Source organism: Hyperolius riggenbachi, chromosome 3, assembly GCF_040937935.1.
Source record: "Hyperolius riggenbachi isolate aHypRig1 chromosome 3, aHypRig1.pri, whole genome shotgun sequence".
NCBI classification, from domain to species: domain Eukaryota; kingdom Metazoa; phylum Chordata; class Amphibia; order Anura; family Hyperoliidae; genus Hyperolius; species Hyperolius riggenbachi.
In genome coordinates this window covers 124,786,293-124,806,361 of record NC_090648.1, presented here as the reverse complement: position 1 = coordinate 124,806,361, position 20,069 = coordinate 124,786,293, and the positions used below count along the sequence as shown (strand labels likewise).

Genomic DNA, 20,069 nt, shown 5'->3' with positions numbered 1-20,069 from the left:
CCATTATGATGTCTGATGACAAGTCCTGTAGCATATTACTAGAAATTAGGTTCAGGAAGGGACAGGATGTTCCCTCTAATCTCATTAGACTCCAGGAGGTTTGCAAACCAACCTAAAAACACAAAACTGCCTTATAGAAGCATTTTAGCTACAGATCTGCAGATGTATAAAATATAGATATATACACGAATCAGACAGATTACAAAGAAATGTTACACAGCTGAAATCCTCCATTTTTATTACATGGCCAACAATTTGAAAAAAAAAACTGACTGTTGGAAGGGTCTTCGTGCAAACAAGAGTGATTCATCTTATAGACTCCTCTGTGACAGGGAAAGGGGGAGGGGAGCCCTCTGAGTAGAATCATGGGTTCTCAGGTCTCCATCACATGCCAATGCTTAATCCATAGATAGTAGGCCAACCAGTACCATTGTCTGGCCAGTCATCTGCACAGGAGCCCTTACACACTGCAGAGCAAGAACGGTTTACTGAGGGAGTTATTAGTGACAGTTTGTACTACACATGGTTGGCCAAAAGTAACGGATGATAATAAAATATCTGTCGATACTTCTAGGTGAGTATGTGTTTATTAGAACCAGTCTTATCGCCAAGCACTATGGAAGCCTTGAGTCTAATTAGGGATTGTCAGAAATGCCCATTTCCGATTCTGTGGAAATTCCGATTTCTTCCAATTTACGATTGCCTTTTTTTTTTTTTTTTTTTTTTTACAGAGTATTTTGTCTTTTTTTTTTTTGGGATAAATGATGTGTCTAAAATAACCGGGGTAATCCCGTTTTTGGAGTAAATTCTGCATTCTCTAAGTGGTCCAAAGCTTCAAAGTTCTGTGATTGGGCTAAAATTGCCGAGTTGTGATAAATCGGATTTCTGTGGCATTCCAATTTCCCTTTTCCATTGGAAGTGTCGATTTCCGATCGGAAATGCAAAAATTTCCATTCTGCAGAGACCGAATGAGCATACATAATTCTAACTCTCTAAAGTACATGCATACTTAGCCCCCTGTGTGCTGTTGGGTACCAGACTGTACATGTACCATGGTCTGCTCCAATCATAGGCGGTGTCATTGTCTCTGTGTACAGGTATAAACTACCTTCTCTCTACATACAAATCATTCATGTGAAAAGTCCAGTCACATGCTTTATAGATTTCACGAAAGGTAAACAAGGCATTTGTCCGTCTGCTGGGCAAACATGTACCACAGTCATTAGTCAACACGCCAAGCCTTAAAGCATTTTCTGTGGTTCAATATTGTTAATATGTGACCCCAGGAAAGCTCAGCTAAACATAGATCTGGGAGTGGCCAGATTCCTCTCCTATGCTCCAGTGCCCCCCTATTGGTTGTTTGACGGTTTACAATCCCTATTCAAAAGTTTATTATAAACCCAGAGAGAGGGACAGACAGAAACCAGGTTAGCCTACACACAACCAGCTGATCTGGCTTAGGTGACAGCTTTAAGGGCCCGTTCTCACTTAAAAGCGCAAAATGGCAGCGCTTAGGACTATAGCTTTGCATGGGCGATTTTACCGCAATTAGCATGGTAAAATCAATGTACACTCTCGCGATTCATGACGGTCAGCGCTTTAAGCACTGTATAGCGATGGCTCCAGAATCGTGGGAAAACGCTGCAGGCAACACGTTTTGCGATTGCCTCTAATCGTGAAACACCCGCAATTGGCGGCAATCGCGGCAGTGAGATCACTGCCATATAGTTACAATTGTGCTAGCGCTTCGTGATTAGCGGAAATTACCCGCTAATTGCCCTAGTGTGAATGGGCCCTTGGGCCCAGTGTAGTGCTGGGATTATCAGGGCAGTGTGTAGAACAGGGCAGGGAGCTGAGACTGCAGGCTTCAGTGCAGACATGGTTTGGAACAGGTAGGCTGCATAAAAACACACACTTGTGAAAATCTCTTTACAGAACATTCAAATTATTGATCAGGATCTTCGGTTATAGCCTTCTATGAGGAAAATGCCAAGATTATGATTATATGCTTAAAGAGAACCTGAAGGGCCCTTTTCCACTAGCAGTCGCTAGCGTTCACGCTGAACGCTAGCGATTGCTGAATCGCAAAGCTAAAAAATGACCGGCGATTTCCCGACGTTTGCGGCCGCGATTTTGCTATGCTATGCACTTCATAGCAAAATCGCGGCAATAATCTTTCCGCCGCGCGTTCGCGTTCCTGTAAAAAACGAATTGCGGTAGTGGAAATGACCTACCGCGATTCCTATGTTAAAAAGCAAACCGTAGCGATTGTAAAATCGCTAACGGTTTGCCACTTTCCGATTCAGCCAGCGCAAACGCGCTAGTGGAAAAGGGCCCGAACTGATTATATGCTTAAAGAGAACCTGTGTAGTCTACTCCTCAATCTCTTTCTCCTCTCCTGTGTCCCATTTGTCCACTGTGATCAATGGAATTCTCCGTGCTCCATTTTAAAACTGGCCATTACCCCATAACCGCTTCCTGGTCAGCACACTGTTAAAACTGTAATATCACCCACTTGAGCCACAGGGAAACATGGACATTACCTTGCATATTCAGTTGTAACTGACAGCTGCTGATATAGAACTGACAGAAACTGGTATATTTCAGTTCTGACAAAATATTGTCAGAACTGGAAGGAATCACTGCAAGAAAAAATGGTGAGCTTCTAAGAGAAGCTAGTATGGAATATTCATTTGCAGCTATGTCATGTGTTTATTTTAAATAATTTTACTCACCCTCCTAACAGACTATCAAAAACATTCACTTTACAAAGATCCTTGTAGAGACCTTACATTTGCCATGAAACAGCTATGGGTCATGTGACTGGAATCAGGAAATTTGGGAGCCTGCAGCTAATAGACTATTTGTGCGCTCCATAGGCGCTAATGCAGATATCGGCTATTAAGCACCAAAAGCCGAAATTTGGGAGCCTGATAAATAGCAGGCGCCGGGCTCGTCTAACCAAAATTTTTCGTTTTCAGAATGAATGTTATGAAAAATATTCTACATCAGTAGAGTTAGGGTTCTTTGTGAGAGTAGGGTTTAGTTGTAGTATAATACTGGTCATATTTACCAATGTTTTACTATCCTCATGACTGTAAATATATTTACGATTTTATTGTTATAGACCATATTTTGCAATTTCAGCTTCACCCTGCACCCTAATACTGTTATTTTAACATATTTATTATTCTATCTCAGATAAGGATGAAGAAGGGGGGGTGTTTGTCACACTTGTATGCGCAGAAAGTCCACACATTTTCGCATGTTTGCCATACAAGACGCGCATTCATCTCCATTACAATGTCCGTGGTTTGACAAAGTAGATTATGATTTTAAAATGAAAAATCGCACTGCATGCAGAAGCTGAATTCGATGTGAATGAGCCCATTGATTTACATAGGCTGTCCATTTGGCTAAAATTACTAGAGACAGAGCATCAGCCGGATAGCCAGGCAACTGGTAGGGAAATAAATATGGCAGCCTCCATATCCCTCTCGCTTACACTATCCAGCTACCACATTTCAGGCCATAAGTGACCTGTGTATAGCTAGCTATAGTCCATTTGGAGGGTGTGGAGGCCAAAGGATTAAACACTTTAGCTGGACAGGAGCTTATATGTATTATAAGTACTGGCTGAGTGGTTTGACACAATACAACCATAGCTGTGTGCAACACTAGCCTTCTGCCCCATCATTGTCTCTGAACAAAGCAGAGATCTCCTCAGACAAAGCCAGTATGCAAGCTGCCCACCAACCTGGACTGACTCACATTCAGCTCAGCAGGAAGCAAGGTGGAGATTTTACTGTTAGGAAAGCCACAAAGATGCCCCCCCTCCCAGCAGAGAAGAGATCAAGCCCACATCCTCAATAAGAGTACATCTCACAGCAGTGAGGAATCTAGCATTAGGGCTGCAAGAGTGACGTCAGCCTTGTGGATGCGAGAGGTGAAGATGAGCAGCAGGTGACAGAAGCCAACTCCAGCATCTGAACTGTGTCCTGCAGGTTTATCACCACACCAGAGGCACGCCAGCTAATATCTGTGCAGCCACAGGCTATGGGATAAGTAACTAGCTTCCTGTATTAAAAATGCAACTCAAAGCCATAAAATATACAGTTAGCTGAGCCGGCTGCAGTAATCCGGAGGCTGCCATGGGTTACTGCACTCCACCAATCCTCTTTGTTCTCAGAACTGCTTTACGGAAAGCATTGAATAGCACATGGAAACCAAAATGCTCCCATTTACCACATTGTTTCCAAATGTAGACATTGCTGCATTACAACGGGTGCAATATTCTGCTAGACTGAGGCTAGCGTTCTGAAAACCTTCATTTTAGAAGTCCCTGGGATATACTAAAAACATAATAATCATCCTAGCTTCATATCCTTAGTAGAGCACAGAGGCGTTAGACAAGCTCACTCACAGACCTAATCAATGGAGTCCTGCTCTGTACACACACACACACACACACACACACACACACACACACACACACACACACACACACACACACACACACACACACACACACACACACACACACACACACACACACACACACACACACACACACACACACACACACACACACACACACACACACACACACACACACACACACACACACACACACACACACTTCTTGTGACAACAGACCTAATCAGTGGAGTCCTACTCTGTCCACACACGACACACACTTTTTGTGACAATGTTTTTTTTTATGCAGGGTTCTGGTTCAGCGAGTAAATCACAACGGATGATGAACAGTTAGCTGTTCCCGGCATGCAAACCAGTTCTGCAAGAGCTGTGCTAACTACATAAATCAATAATTACCGTGGCTGAAAAATAAATAAATAAAACACACAATTGTTGTTTTAAAGCTCAACTAAACCTAAAATTGAAAGTGATTAAAGCCTGAAAGCACACACCGTTCAGTGCAACATATAAGCATTACTTGTAGCACTACATTTGCAAATTGAAAAATAATCTATTTTACTTCTGTGTTTGCAGGCAGCTGTGCACTACAAGTCCTCTGGCACTTTGATGGCTTCCTGTTCCAAAAGTGAGGTCTTGCAATCCCACTTCCTGTTCCAAAAGTAAGATCTTGCAATCCCACTTCCTGTTCCAAAAGTGGGGTCTTGCAATCCCACTTCCTGTTCCAAAAGTGAGGTCTTGCAATCCACCTTCCTGTGAACTACAAGTCTGCAGCAGGTTGTACCAGCATGGTGACAGATAGAAGCTCCAGCCCACCTCTTGCGCATTCAACTCAATAGGGATGGGGTGAGGGGCTGTGGACTATCTAGATAAAGAAAGAAGCTACAGAAACAAATGTACAAACCATTTCCATGCTCCTCCCCACATTTTTTAATACTGGTGGGAAATGTAGTCTGGCCCTTCAATCTTCTTTTTTCAACTTTGAGAGTCACATGGTCACTCCTGACTGACCTACTCAACAGCTGAATCTTCCAAAGGCAGAAAGCATTGTACCACAGCTATCATTTCATTCATGAATAGGGATGAGCAAGAAGTGAGACTGTTCCAACGTGTACAGGAATACGGGCAGCGGCGCGGCCCCTTGCCGCTACACTGCTCTCCATCTTCTTGACACTTTCCTTCACTGCAGAACTTCCGGCTGTGAAGGCGGAATGGAGAGCAGCATAGGGGCGAGAGGCAACGATACAGGCAAGTTAACCCTCTCTGCCGCAGCCCGTTTTCCTGTACAAGACGGAACAGATTCACTTTTCGCACAACTAATCTCACTCATCCTTGAGACAGTATTTTGTCCAGCGCTTGACTTTTACGCTCATTACATCACTGCTAATTTGCCTTATTAAAAATCGGAGGTTATTTGGGCGGTAAAAATATACTAATCAACTCTTTACTAAAAACATATGACTGTTCAGTCCCTGACCTGTTTTACCAGATCAAAAGGAGACAGAGAGGGCTTCAGAAGCTGCACAGTGGCTCACTGGATTCAGTTATGGACTGGAAGAAGATTTGTAATTTATACCCTTAAAACCCTTTCTCCTTCAAAAGGTGTAAAGCCTGGTACACACCTTACATTTTTGATTGGGCCAATCACTGACCAATTTAACCACTTCTATGTAATAGGAGCGTTGACCTACACAATCTGCTCATAGCATTCAAAAATCTGTTGACCCACATGCTGCATGGAGTTGATAAAATTGGTCAGTGACTGGCCACTCAAATTTGAAGGTGTGTATATAGCTTTAGGGCCCATTCACACTAGCCGGCGATACCTGAAGGACTTGTTGCAACTGCATCACACGCCCCACAATCTTAGATCAAAAGGACTTAACACCTTGGTCACCCCCAGAGTCCACCTCAAAACCTTTGGAGACAGGGCCTTTTGTCATGCTGCCCCTACACTTTGGAACTCCCTGCCACACCCAATCAGGACAGCTCCATCCCTGGAAGTATTTAAGTCTAAAATGAAAACCCACCTCTTCAGTCTGGCATTTATGAATACCTGACTATCTCCTCTGTAACGCAACCCAGCCTGCAACCCTGTATTGATCTGAGACACAACTATGCGCTTTGAGTCCTATGGGAGAAAAGCGCTTTACAAAATGTTATTGTATTGTATACCCTATGGGCCTGTTCTCACTTGGGCAATTTCCATTAATTGCCGGTGATTAACGCAAATGTGTAGCATGCACCATTTTCAGGTGATTTCTTGACGATCGCGTTTCAGTGCTATAGAAGCGCTAAACGTAATCGCAGAAAAATCGCTGCAGTGATTTTTCTGCGTTAAATCGCGGGGAAAAAAAAAGTCACTCCCGCAAAACACTTTGCGCTTTTAAGTGTGAATGGGCCCTTACACCCTCTACAGCCAGCTTCAACTAAAAAAAAAAGTACCAAAAAGTAGGTGAAAAAGAACTATCAACATTATTTTGAGTATTTTCTTGCTTTCTGGTGGCTTGAAAGGCATTTTATTGACACGTTTTAGGCTACTTTCCCACCAAGACGTTGCGTTTTAGGGGACGTTATGGTCGCATAACGTGCCCCTAACACAACGCATGGTGGTGTTGAAGTTGGACGTCAGATTGAGCTGCGTTATGCAGCTCTCAAAGCAGCAGATTAGTGATAGGAAATCCGGATCTTGTTAAGGATTCGGATCATTCGAATCGGATCATTGAAAAGATCCGGATCTTTGAACCAAATCATTTTACTAGGGAAGCAGACTGGGTGAAATGACTAGCAGGACAGGACTTTCCCTGCACTGTACATTCTGTATGTTCCTGTTTCTTCCAGACAGACATCCACTGTGAAACGAATCTTTCATTGTGATGATCCGACTCACAAAAAAGATCCGGATCAAATGAACGGTTCGTTCATGATCTGGACGGCACTACAATCCCACCACGAGTCTCTGCAGTGCACTGAATATTAATTAGCCATGTGGCTGGCCGCAAGGAGGAGGGGAGACCTCCTCCTCAAACATTACTGAGCATGTGCAAACAGTCTAACGCTGCTTAGCCCAGTAAAAGGTACAGCATGCTGCACTTTCCCAGAACGTGCAGCGTTACAATGTAACGCAACGTGGGCACTGTGAACAGCACAATTGATTTTACAGTGCTGTGAGTTAGGCTGCGTTACTGGCCGCTGTAACGTGGGACTTTAACGTCCCACTGTGAAACCAGCCTAAAATTAACACCTGGGAGAAAAATCAGGTGAAAAAGTGAATTGCATATGGGCCATGCTGTCTAATGAGTCACGGTATGGCTTGAGAAACTGATTGCTTGACCAACAGCTCCAATGATACAGTATTACTAAGTGAGGTATGTCTGGGGAAAAAAAAAAAAGAAAAGTACTCATCAATGCTAAAACAACAAAAAAAAGATATAACACTATGATTACACTTACAGTCATTACTGGTTGTTTGCTGATCTCCATTAGCGTAGTGGAGTATTGCCCAGTATCAAGGTCCATGCAAAGGAGTCTGTCAGCACAGTCAGAGCTTGACCCACTCTCAATATGAAGACACTCTGTCATCACATCAAATAGAAGATGGTTGGCGAGAGATGTCACACTATGGGCAGAGGCAGCCACAACAATCAGATCATGCTCCAGCAGGTCCAGGGAATACGCCACTAAACTAATGGATGAAAGATCAGAACATGGATGCCACTGACCAAGTACAGTCATGGCTCTGTATGTAGCTGTGCTGATTAACAACTTTGTCCTAATTATATAGAGTCACTTTGACTAATCCTGGAGATCTTCTTTAACCTTCTTGGCGGTAACCCCGAACGTAGTTCGGGGTAAGCCGCCGGAGGGTGCCGCTCAGGCCCTGCTGGGCCGATTTGTTTAATTTTTTTTTTGCTGGACGCAGCTAGCACTTTGCTAGCTGCGCCAGCACCCCGATCGCCGCCGCGCGCCCGATCGCCGCTATACGGTGCGGCGCGCGGCCCCCAGACCCCGTGCGCTGCCTGGCCAATCAGTGCCAGGCAGCGCCGAGGGGTGGCCCGGGACTCCCAATGACGACCCGACGTCAGTGACGTCATTCCGCCCCGTCGCCATGGCGACGGGGGAAGCCCTCCAGGAAATCCCGTTCTTTGAACGGGATTTCCTAATCGGAGATCGCCGAAGGCGATCGAAGAGGGCGGGGGGATGCCGCTGAGCAGCGGCTATCATGTAGCGAGCCCTGGGCTCGCTACATGATATAGAAAAAAAAAATAAAAAAAAAACTGCCGCGCTGCCTCCTGGCGTATTTTTTTATACCGCCAGGAGGGTTAAAAGGGACTCCGAGGACTGCCCGAATTTAAAAGAATACACTTTCCTGGGGCTTCTTCCAGCTCACTGTAGGCAGCGAGGTCCCGCGTCTCCTTCAGCCTCCGCCGGCCCGTTACCGGCGTTACCTGGGCCTGGTGTCGGCCGGCTCTTCCTGGTTAATGACGCAATGCATCATCACGGCGGCCGGCGTGATAGGTCTGCGCATGCGTGGGTTTTCACGCCGGCTGCCGTGATGACGCATTGTGTCATTAACCAGGAAGAGCCGGCCGACACCAGGCCCGGGTGTCACTGATAACAGGGGGCCGGCGGAGGCTGAAGGAGACAAGCCAGGAGGATCCTGCGGGACCTCGCTGCTCACGGTGAGCTGGAAGAAGCCCCAGGTAAGTGTATTCTTTTAAATTCGGGCAGTCCTCGGAGTCCCTTTAAGCAAACCATAGAGATGCAGCAGAGCCAAGATTAGGCAAAAGTACGGTGCCACCTTGGTTTGCGAGCATAATTGTTCTGGAAACATGCTTGTAATCCAAAGCTCTCTTATATCAAAGTGAATTTCCCCATAAGAATTAATGGAAACCCAGCTGATTTGTTCCACAATCCAAAAACAGTTATGGTAAAATAGTATAAAACAAAAAAAATGTAAAACAAGACTTTCATTATAACTAACAGAATCGTTGCCATCTGTTGGCTCGCCCCAACGTGCGTGTGTGTGTGTGTGTGTGTGTGTGTGTATAGTGTGTGTGTGTGTGTGTGTGTGTATAGTGTGTGTGTGTGTGTGTATAGTGTGTGTGTGTGTGTCTGTGTGTGTGTGTGTGTGTGTGTGTGTGTGTGTGTGTGTGTGTGTGTGTGTGTATAGTGTGTGTGTGTGTGTGTGTGTGTGTGTGTGTGTATAGTGTGTGTGTGTGTGTGTGTATAGTGTGTGTGTGTGTGTGTATAGTGTGTGTGTGTGTGTGTGTGTGTGTGTGTGTGTGTGTGTATGTGTATGTGTGTGTGTGTGTGTGTGTGTGTGTCTTTAACAAGGAACTTATCCAATGACAGTTACTTTTGAGGATTAAATGGAAATGTGACTTTGCACAGTCTCTACACTGAGATTAAAGTACAATCCTGCAGCGGTGCCAAAAGGGGAAAAAACTATCGACTCAGTTGCGATGATGTGACGCATGTATACTTTTTTTGCTTTTAAATCAAGACGTTGCTTGTATATCAAGGCAAAATTTCACAAAAATGTTTGCTTGTATTGCAAAGTGCTCTTAAGCCAAGTTACTCTCAATCCAAGGTTTTATTGTACTAAATGCTCCATTTATTCAAAGTGGGAAATACAAATATCCCAACTTCAGGGTTCCCAGACAGTTTCCACCACACCAGGTACGAGAGGGGATCCAGTGAGGGAGGCCTGCTAGAATGGCAGAACATGTACAAATCCATATCCACAACAGTAAAGCCAATCACAGCTCCCCATATCCTCTACACAACGCCAGCCAGGTTTGTTGTCTTACTGACCCACAGCATTTCAAATTGGAATGTTTCTGCTTGGTGTAGATCAGGCTCCCAATCTGATGACAGGCAGACAAGCTCCCCTGGCCGATATGTGCAGCCCACACAGTGCCTGGTGGCACCACGTCAGACGAGCACTGGTTGCCTGTGTGTGACAATAAAGCAGTGTTGCCAACTCATCCCTTTAAATAAGGAGGATTATGAATTATACATGTCTTGTGCCTAGTTAGATGCAGTTTTGACACTGATTATGTGTGAGAAGCCCCAGAACCTGTATAAAAACTTAGATGTGTCAGTACTTAAATGGATGAGTTGGCAAGCCTGCAATAAAGTCCATTTAGCCACAGCTAGATGGGCAATGCTAACCTGACACTTGCAGTTTCAGAACTCAAACCCAGCAGTTGTGATATGAAATTTAAAAAGGCAGCATCTCTTGTCCTACATAGCTCATGTGGACCTTCAGGCCCTGTTCCCACTTGCTTCACGTGTGGAAAGCGGGAGTACAATGTCCGCCCTTCTGGTCAGCAGTGATGCGGCTGGCGCCTAGGGGCGGATGCGCTCCCACATAGGCTATATAGGGGAACGCATGTGCCTGCCCGGGATAATTGCGGACTGCACTTGAGTGCGGTCTACTTACTGCAAGGGATTCCGCCCTAGTGGGAACAGAGCCTATTATGTACACACCATACAATTTACTGGCAGATTTACCTGCCAGATCGATTATTTCCAACATGTCCAATCTGAATTTCGATCAATTTTCATAGAACTGAAAAAAAAATAAAAATAATAATAATAATAATAATAAATCAAAATTCAGGACATGTTGGAAATAATCGATCTGGCAGCCGGTTAATCTGCCAGAAAATTGAATGGTGTGTACCTAGCATGACACAGGGCCAATATCAGAACTCAAAGATCAATACCTGTCCATCTGATTGACAAATCAGTCAATAACTTCTGAATCTGATTAGCCCCCAGCAAAGCTCCAGTTCTGCCTACAGGAAATAAATTCCTTTAAAAGCAAGAAAAACCCCTTGATGTGTGGGATATGTGACGCTTAGCGCTATGAATTAAGTTTCAGGCAGATAGCCATTATTTGTAGTGGCAAATATTTTTAAGTGATAATCTTTAAGATAAACTTTGCTGAGGCATGCTAATTTCCTGGCTGTCAGGCTGATCCTCTGGCTGTAGTTCTGATCTGCTGAGCCATAAGCACATCAGGAGGGCTAGACTTTGGAATTCCACAGCCTGCATGCTTTTTACAGGCCTATAATGAATCAGTTATAACAACCCCCCAAATGTCTAGAAGGGTCCTTCTAAGTTGAACGTGATACGGAGGCTGCCATATTTATTTCCTTTTAAACAATACCAGTTGTCTGGCAGACCTGCTGATCTTTTTGGCAGCATTAGTGACTGAGGTTTTCCCTGTGAATAGGCAGAACAAGGGCATATGACCCCCACACGTTAATTAAGGTGCATACACACATTCAATTTTTATTGGCCAATCACTGGCCAATTTTACTACCTCCATGTAACATGAGGGCCAACAGATTGAGTAATATATACAGACTGTGTAGGTAAGTTTTCATAGTACATGGAAGTGGTAAATTGGACAATCATAATTAAAAGCGAGTACCAGGGGATACAGCAGCTATCAGCCAGCAAAAACACCCAGGTCAGTCCCATGATCCTCTGAGCAAGTCACAGGAGGTTTGGCACACCTACAGACTTCCATCCACTACTCAAGGCCCGTACCCAGTTCGTGTTTTTTTCCCCCAACAATCTGCGAACAACGTTTGGCAACAACGACCGTCACAGCATATCAGATCATTAAGATCCCCAAAGACACCTGTGCAAAGTACCAGGATCACTTCAACTCTCGTTCATATGCCTGACGTGTGGCATTGCGTGTACCCGTTGGCAAGAAGATGGATCGGGAAACGCTCATCGTCGGGGATGTCGCTGTGATCCAGCCTCCTGCATCGCTAGGTGAGTATTCAGCCTCAATCATGCGTGTACATACCGTAGTTAAAGGATTCACATGAAAAAAAACATGCCTCTGAAAATCATAACACAAATAAATATAAATGAATGGAGCCACTGTGCACAGAGGTAACCCCTGGCAAGTGTCTCTGGGTAACAGCTCCTCTCTCAGTCTAGCTTTGCACATCGCAATCTATTGTGGCCGCAGACAGCATCGGGATCTTGTACAAGAGGCAATTAAAACGAGGTGAGGAGAATGGAAGGCACACAGTCACTCTCTAGAATGGAGAAGTCTGACAAGCAGCTCCGCTCCGGAAGTATCCAGTGCTACTACTGCAAATGGACACGTAGGCCGGTCATTGATTAGTCCTACTCCTGTGATTCACCAGATGCACATTAGTAACGTACACCAAACACCAAGCCCACTCTACAGGAAGCAGCATGGGGCCAATCAATACCCGACGACTCTGCACCAGACGCTAAACCTAATTTGGGGACATCAGATCAACTGTCAGACGCAAGACTGGTATTCATGATTTTACCATATTCTGGCTAACTAATCCCCAGTTCAAAAATAAATGTACAAATAAAAACCAAAAACAAACAAGTACATTCATGCCTCCATCTCACTTCCATTCACTATTAGGTTTCAAATTTAAATGAAGATAAAATATAAATTCATGAGACAGCAAGCTCTGTACATTCTTCCACAGCATAAAAGCATGCTTCCTCCACAGCAGCCTGCCGCCGCAGATCAATATATGGGAGTGTTGCCTGCGTTGGTGTAGTGAAGGATCCATGCTGCTTCTATGAATGGCTTCTAGTAAGATGTGGCAAAGAGACTGAAGATCCTGCCACAGATTTCAGCCATGCCACGTACAGGTAAAAACGAGATAAGGACTGTAGGTTCATTCTTAACACAAACCACTGTGCCATCTTTGTCCCCTGCACCCAGAGCCGGGACAAGGTCCTCCAGCACCCAAGGCTGAGACATCAAAGTGCACCTCTACCTCCCTCCTACGCCAGCCGTCACACACTGATAGCTATTACACTAAGAGGCTCCCCAGTGCCCCCAACACCTTAATCTCTAGTTATCTGGCTTGCAGCCACGGCCATGTATCCCTTTTCTTATTTCTCTTTGCTTCAAACAAAATAGGCGAATGATAGCTGAGTGAGTTGTGCGCCCCTCCTACACTGCGCCCTGAGGCTGTAGCCTCTCTCGCCTCTGCCCTGCCTGCACGTCTAGTGTCCCCCTCGGTGTCACCTCTGTTCCCCTGTGCCTTCAGCAAAATTTTATTTTACAGGTCTTAAAACCTTTTATTATTATTATTTTTTATCAAAATTGATTTTCTCAAAAATTGACAGGGTTTTTTTCTTGGGAAAAAATAAATAAAAAGTATAATTATAACTGTATCAACTGGAAAAGAGAATTGTCACAAAATAGGGTCAAGATTGCCAATCATTCCCAGCAAATTAAATGTTCATTGACACTTCAGTTGCACCAATTATGAAGGGCTATCTTTTTCCATTGAAAGATATGAATGACTAAAGGTACCCATACACTTGTCAGATTGGCAGCAGATAGATAAGAAATGCATCTGATGATCTATCTGATGTGTTTTTAGAACATTTTTTACCAGGATAGAATTCCAATAGATTTCAGTTTGAAATCTATTGAAATTCGATCTGATGGCATTTTTTTGCCATCAGATTTCCATTAAGGCCAATGCAAAAAGATAAGCAATCTCATCAGATCGACCTAAATTTTCCACCCTGCCAGTTCGATGGAAATCCATCGAAATCGATCGAAACTGGCCAGCGATCGGTCGATTGGCCAACCGATTTGCAATCGATCGATCGGTCGGCCAGAAAATCGGCTGAGTGTATGGGCCCCTTAAGACTAAAAATGAAGTCAGTGATGGCCTAAGGAAAACAATGATAAATATTTCATAATGCCAGCTCCACACTAAACTATGAATAGTGGATGTGAAATAGGCCCAGTACACACTTGGACTTGAACTGAATATTTCTGCAGACAACCTACAACATTTTATCGATTACTGTGTGATCAGATGGGTCATTAAGCATCAATTTACCGCACATAGGTGGTGCTGTGTGCACGTGTGACCAACCATCTAACAATATGGAAAGGTACCGGAACTTGCTTGGAAACAAAGATTGGACAGAGGAGCTATCATACATGTGTGTACGTTGATTTGAAATTCCCATCTAATCAATTAACAATCGGAAAATCGATTATAATGATCACTGCCAGGAAGGTGGAGCACAGATCCCCCCCATGTACCAGGCTTTACTGTACTTCATTTAAAACTCACATGCATTAAAATACACATGAATTAAAGTATATAAGCTGTATAGTATAAAGGTTACAGCTACAGTCTTCCCTGCCCTCAAACAGCAGTTCCATCATAGCACTGCAACTGTCTGACAACTGCACGATAAAACAGCCAGATATTAATACAAACCAGCACGTCTGGCAAATCTAGCAAGTAGAGAGCTGCACACCCACTGGCCTGTGGAAAATCAAGATTCATTCTAGCAGGATCTCTGCTATACATCCACAGCGTGAATATAAACAGAGGGACATAGAAGCTTAGCAGGAACTGTGGAAAATAAAAAAAAAGTAGCAAAGTGCAGCTCCAAGCATCTGTAGATACAGACTGCAGAAGAGGAATTAACCCAAATTATTTAAATGATGCTGTCAAGAAACAGAAGGCGGTCATGTGAAATCGCTTGGCGGAGTGGCCCCGGGCCTGCCCTTTCCTCTGTCACTACTGGTGAAGCCCTACTTAAAAGCATGAGGTAATGATGATCAGAAGGGAGGGGAGTTACGTGGACCAATTTTATTGACCTGTAACAGATGCCAGAGCAGGGGCAGGCCATAGTAATTGGAGGGGTAATTCTCCAAAGCAGCCCATCTGGAAAATTAGTAACATGATGTGTCAAAGAAATCTGATTATAGCAGCCCTGCCACAAGTTGAATGGAAGAGAGAGGCCAGAAAAACTTGCCTAGTGCCCATAAACCGCTTCCATATGATGTATACAGGTCACAGGGCCAGCGATGCATTGTGCAGGGCTGTCTGCAAAGGCCACAGCTGATCATTACATATGGGATTTATGTGATGAAATATAATACTGTGTGTACAGGCTGCAGGCCATCTCTCCCAGGCCAAGCTCTTCCCTATAACAATGCACCTCCCTGCAAGAACAGTGATATGAAGGCAGGCAAGGGATTAAGTGTCAGCAGCTCAGGTTTTGGCTTGTTGGAAAACCTGAGCTGGAGGCAATCCTGTACTTCCCAGGATTGCAGCAGCAGCGCTACACATGGCGCTCCTCTCTAATTAGATTGTAAGCTGGCAAGGGCAGGGCTCTCTCAATGAATTTGTTATATATTTTGTGTCTTGCAATTTGTTTTACATTTTATTTATCATGTTACTTTTGTCACTTTAAATTACCTATTCTGTATTTTTGTAACAATTGTTTGTTTTTGAACCAATTCTGTATTTTGTATAATTGGTGTCCACCACTGTCTGTATTATTATGTACCCCATATTTGTTTCTTACTTTGTACAGCGCCACAGAATATGTTGGCACTTTATAAATCAGTAATAATAATAATAATCTATAGAGAATGTAAACTATCAGCAGTCATCCCACACATCCCCCCTCCACACACACACACACGTGCAAATCCCCCCTCCACACACTCATCTCCCCTCCCCCCTTACACTATACACAAACCTCTCCCCTCCTCCTCCTCCTCCTTATACTGTCCAGACTTCAGCGAGTCAGCAAAAAATCCCATTCCCTGCCCCCAACCACTATATACATCCAGACCAGCCACTATACATACAGCCCAGCCACTATATACATCCAGACCAGCAGTAATATACATATAGTCCAGCCACTATTATACATCCAGACCAGCCACTATACATACAGCCCAGCAGTAATATACATATAGTCCAGCCACTATTATACATCCAGACCAGCCAGTATATACATACAGCCCAGCAGTAATAAACATACAGCCCAGCCACTATTATACATACAGTATAATACAGTAATAACAATATTTGCCCCCAGCCTCACCTGCTCCCCGGGTCGGTGTGGGAAGCTCTTGTGCCCAGGTGGAATCCCAGGTCCAGCAGTACCCAGCCGGGCAACTCCTGCACTACTGCTGCTGCTCCCGATCTCCGCTGGATGCACCAAGTGATCAGTCCCAGCAGCGACTCCCCACAGCAAGTAATGCAAAGTGATCCAATACACACAGCAGATCCAAGGAGAAGCGATCACATCCACAGATCACACAAGGGTCAGATCTGCACACAGACAGACGATCAGATTTGCAGATAGCCGATATCTCTCTACAGACACAGGGCTGGATGGGGCTCCGGTAGGGGGGAAGCGGTCACTGTACTCCTGCACTGGATGAAGTCTCCGCGCATCAGTCCCGATCTCTGGATACACTGTGTCTCCTCCTCTACTCCTCACATCTTTTTCGTGCCAGTTTTTCCCCCTTGTCCCCGCCCTATTCCTCCTGACGTCAGGGCTGGGGGATGGGCCATCCTGCAGGCAGATTTCCCTGGCGTTATAAATACGTCTATTGTCCTGATGGAAGGCGATGCACTAGAGGTCAGGGCGTCTTCAGAGGACCCCCAGCGAGGAGGCAGCGGCTGCTGTGCCACTCCGAGCCCGTCACTGGTCCTGCAGTCATCTATCAATCACTGGCTGCCTGTGCACGCTGCTATACCCGGGGATCAGAGCCGGGACAAGGTCCTCCAGCACCCAAGGCTGAGACACCAAAGTGCGCCCCTCCATCCCTCCCACCCCAACTGTCACACACTGATTGCTATTAGACTAAGAGGCGCCACAGGGCCCACAACCTCCCCAACACCTTAATATCTAGTTATCTGGCTTGCAGTCACTGCCATGTATCCCCTTTTCATATTTCTTTCTGCTTCAAACACAATTAGGAATGACAGCTGAATGAATTTTGCGCCTCCTCCTACACTGCGCCCTGAGGCTGGAGCCTCTCCAGCCTATGCCTCGGCCCGCCCCTGCCGGGGATCATGGCACACACTGCATGCACAACTAATACACACAGACAGTGCAGGAAAGTGATGACTGCAAAAGTGCTTGTGTGCATTACAAACCTCTAACTCCTGCACATCCGCGCTTGTTTCACTTTTCCAGGCGTATGAATGAATGTTTGTAGTGGACACAGCTTCTCAAAAAAACTTAAAATCTCCTGTTACTTTTAAACGGGGGTGGGGGTGGATAGAGATCAGTGCAATAATATTATTGATATCAGGATTGCTTAAAGAGCAACTGTATTGAACATGACATAATAATATTGCTTATTTTTTACAATTTTCACTTATAAGTTATTTAGTCAGTGTTTGCCTACTGTAAAATCTTTCCTCTCCCTGATTTACATTCTGATAGTTTTCACTGGTGGTGACATCTTTAGTTCTGCCAGTTAATCTTTACGGAATGTTCGTTGCTGAGAGTTCTATTCATAGAGGGAGATATTGGTTGCTTGGCAGTTGGAAAAAAACAATTTATTTCCCACAATGCAATGAGGTTCACAGACAGCAAACTGTCAAGACCATGCAGAGTCAGATCATTCATAAGGCAATTCTAAGCAGTTGCGTAGGTCCTGGAGAGAGTCTAGGGGCCTGGTGGGTGCTAGGTGGTTGGGTGCCAAATTGTACTAAAAAAAGCCAGGTGACCATCAGCGGTGGGCTAACACTAACTTGCCTAGGGCCCCATTTCATCTTAATCTTCTGGGACCGCCTAACGCCAATGGACGTGACCAAGGCGGCAGCCCCAGGATCGCCTAACGCCAATTGGTGTCAAGTCCTGGGATTTGCAGGAGATCGCGTGCGCATCTTTCACATGAATGACGGAGCTCCGCTCCACCATCAGTCCACCTGCAGCAATCAACACTAGGAGACTGTTAAACGTCTCTTATAACTGTACAGCGCTGCATCTATAGCAGCGCTGTACTGGGGACAGCCGTGTGACACGGCCGTCCCCCTGGGAGACATGACAGTGATCGGCTGTCATAGGCTGAAGCCTATGACAGCCGATCACATTAATTGGCTGGCGGGGGGAGGGAGGGGGGAATAAAAAAAGAATTATACAGGAAAATGTATTAAATATTTGTATAAAAAAAAATAAACATTGGGGGAGCAATCAGACCCCACCAACAAAGAGCTCTGTTTGTGGGGAGAAAAGAGGGGGGAATCACTTGTGTGCTGAGTTGTGCGGCCCTGCAGCGATGCCTTAAAGCTGCAGTGGCCCATTTTGTAAAAAATAGCCTGGTCTTTAGGGGGGTTTAAGCCCATGGTCCTCAAGTTGTTTATATTTTTCTGGGACCATGGTCATGACATCACACTGTGGGAGTCGTTTCACCACAATATAAGCCATAATGAACATAGGTTCTTCTTCGAATAACACAGGGTTACATTGTTTTTCATCGCTTTAAGCAGGTTTGGGCCCCTTCTCTGTAGAAGTTTGCAGGTTGCTCCTGAAGCCATGACTTGACAAATCATCAGCTGGGAAGTGCTTGTCCTTCAACAATTACTTCATGGTTGGAAAACGGAGGAAATCAAGTGGTGTGAGATGGGGAGAGTGGTTGTGAGAGGTGAGGAAAAAATTCTTAGCCACGGGACTTTGCTTCTGTCCAGGCAACTTTTGAATTGTGAACCAGGGACTTATCTTGGAGGAAGTGGACACATTTATTCGGCGTGCCACACGTTTGATTTGATGGACACCCGAAATTGCTGCAGCAGTGAAGCATAATACGTCCAGTAATTGTGGTACCCTTTGCCATTAAATCCACCATCCACAGCCTGTGCTAGTCCCAAAAGACTGAGCAAGACTTTGCCTGCCGAAAATTGGATATGTGCCTTTTTTGCAGGTGGTCAGTCATGCTTACAATGCTCTGACTGAGCTTTAGTCCCAGGATCATAATGATGAACCCTGCATGATATGTTTTGAAAATATCCTCCTGTTTTTTGGGCATATGGCTAAAAGGCTAAACGTACCCAGGAGAATTTGACTCATTCCTGCTTCTGGAAAGGTGTGAGCAGCTAGGAATATGGATATGGATATTTTTTTTTTCTGGAGACCCTACTCAGACCTTGACATTGTAGGCTTGTTTTCTTCCTCCTCTTCATCCTGGTTGATCTGGAAGTATCTTAATTAATAACTCTCCTTACTGTTTGCAATCATGCCGAGCCAGTCACGGAGACTGTTCTTAAAGGAAACCAGAGCTGATGAAACATAAAAGTTTTATACATACCTTGGGCTTCCTCAAGCCCCATCCGCATGGTTCCCTCCCACAACGCCGTCCTCCGTCTTCTGTACCGGGTCACGTAAATTCAGCCAGTCGTGGCCAATCTGACGTAAGAGAAGTGCGCTCTTTGCGTATCGCTCCAGCAGCCGCCGGAGAGATACGTAGAGGGCGCACTTCTCTTGTGTTTCATCAGCTCTGGTACTTTTTAAGATATTTCTTAGATACTTGAAGTATCTCTTTGAAAATGGCTCCTCTGAGGTCAGGTCACAGTCATTTTGCTCTTGCTTCTCTAAACAGTGACCACACCACCACCCAGGTTGCCAACTTTTTCATTTAACTTTATGCAATCATGCAAGAACTATTCAAAATTAGCAGCATCCTTGATGCCATCTACAGGCTGCATACAGTCCAAGGTGAACTTGAGCAGCTGCTTCTTTATCTAGAGGCCTTTTGGTGGCCTCTGGTGTTTTCATTAATGGCAGGCTTTGGCTGCCTTGGAATGGTGGCAGTTTCC

The 20,069-nt window shown here is 44.9% G+C and overlaps 1 protein-coding gene across 1 annotated transcript in view; it reads right to left on the bottom strand.

Annotated features, from left to right (window-relative positions):
* The window catches only part of LOC137562991 (semaphorin-4C-like), a 57,662-nt gene extending 40,913 nt beyond the window's left edge, over positions 1 to 16,749 (bottom strand). Inside the window, exon 1 of the mRNA XM_068274879.1 lies at positions 16,342 to 16,749. The gene's annotated coding sequence lies outside the window, so the exon portion shown is untranslated. The remainder of the gene's footprint in view (positions 1 to 16,341) is intronic.
* Positions 16,750 to 20,069: the final 3,320 nt, after the last annotated feature.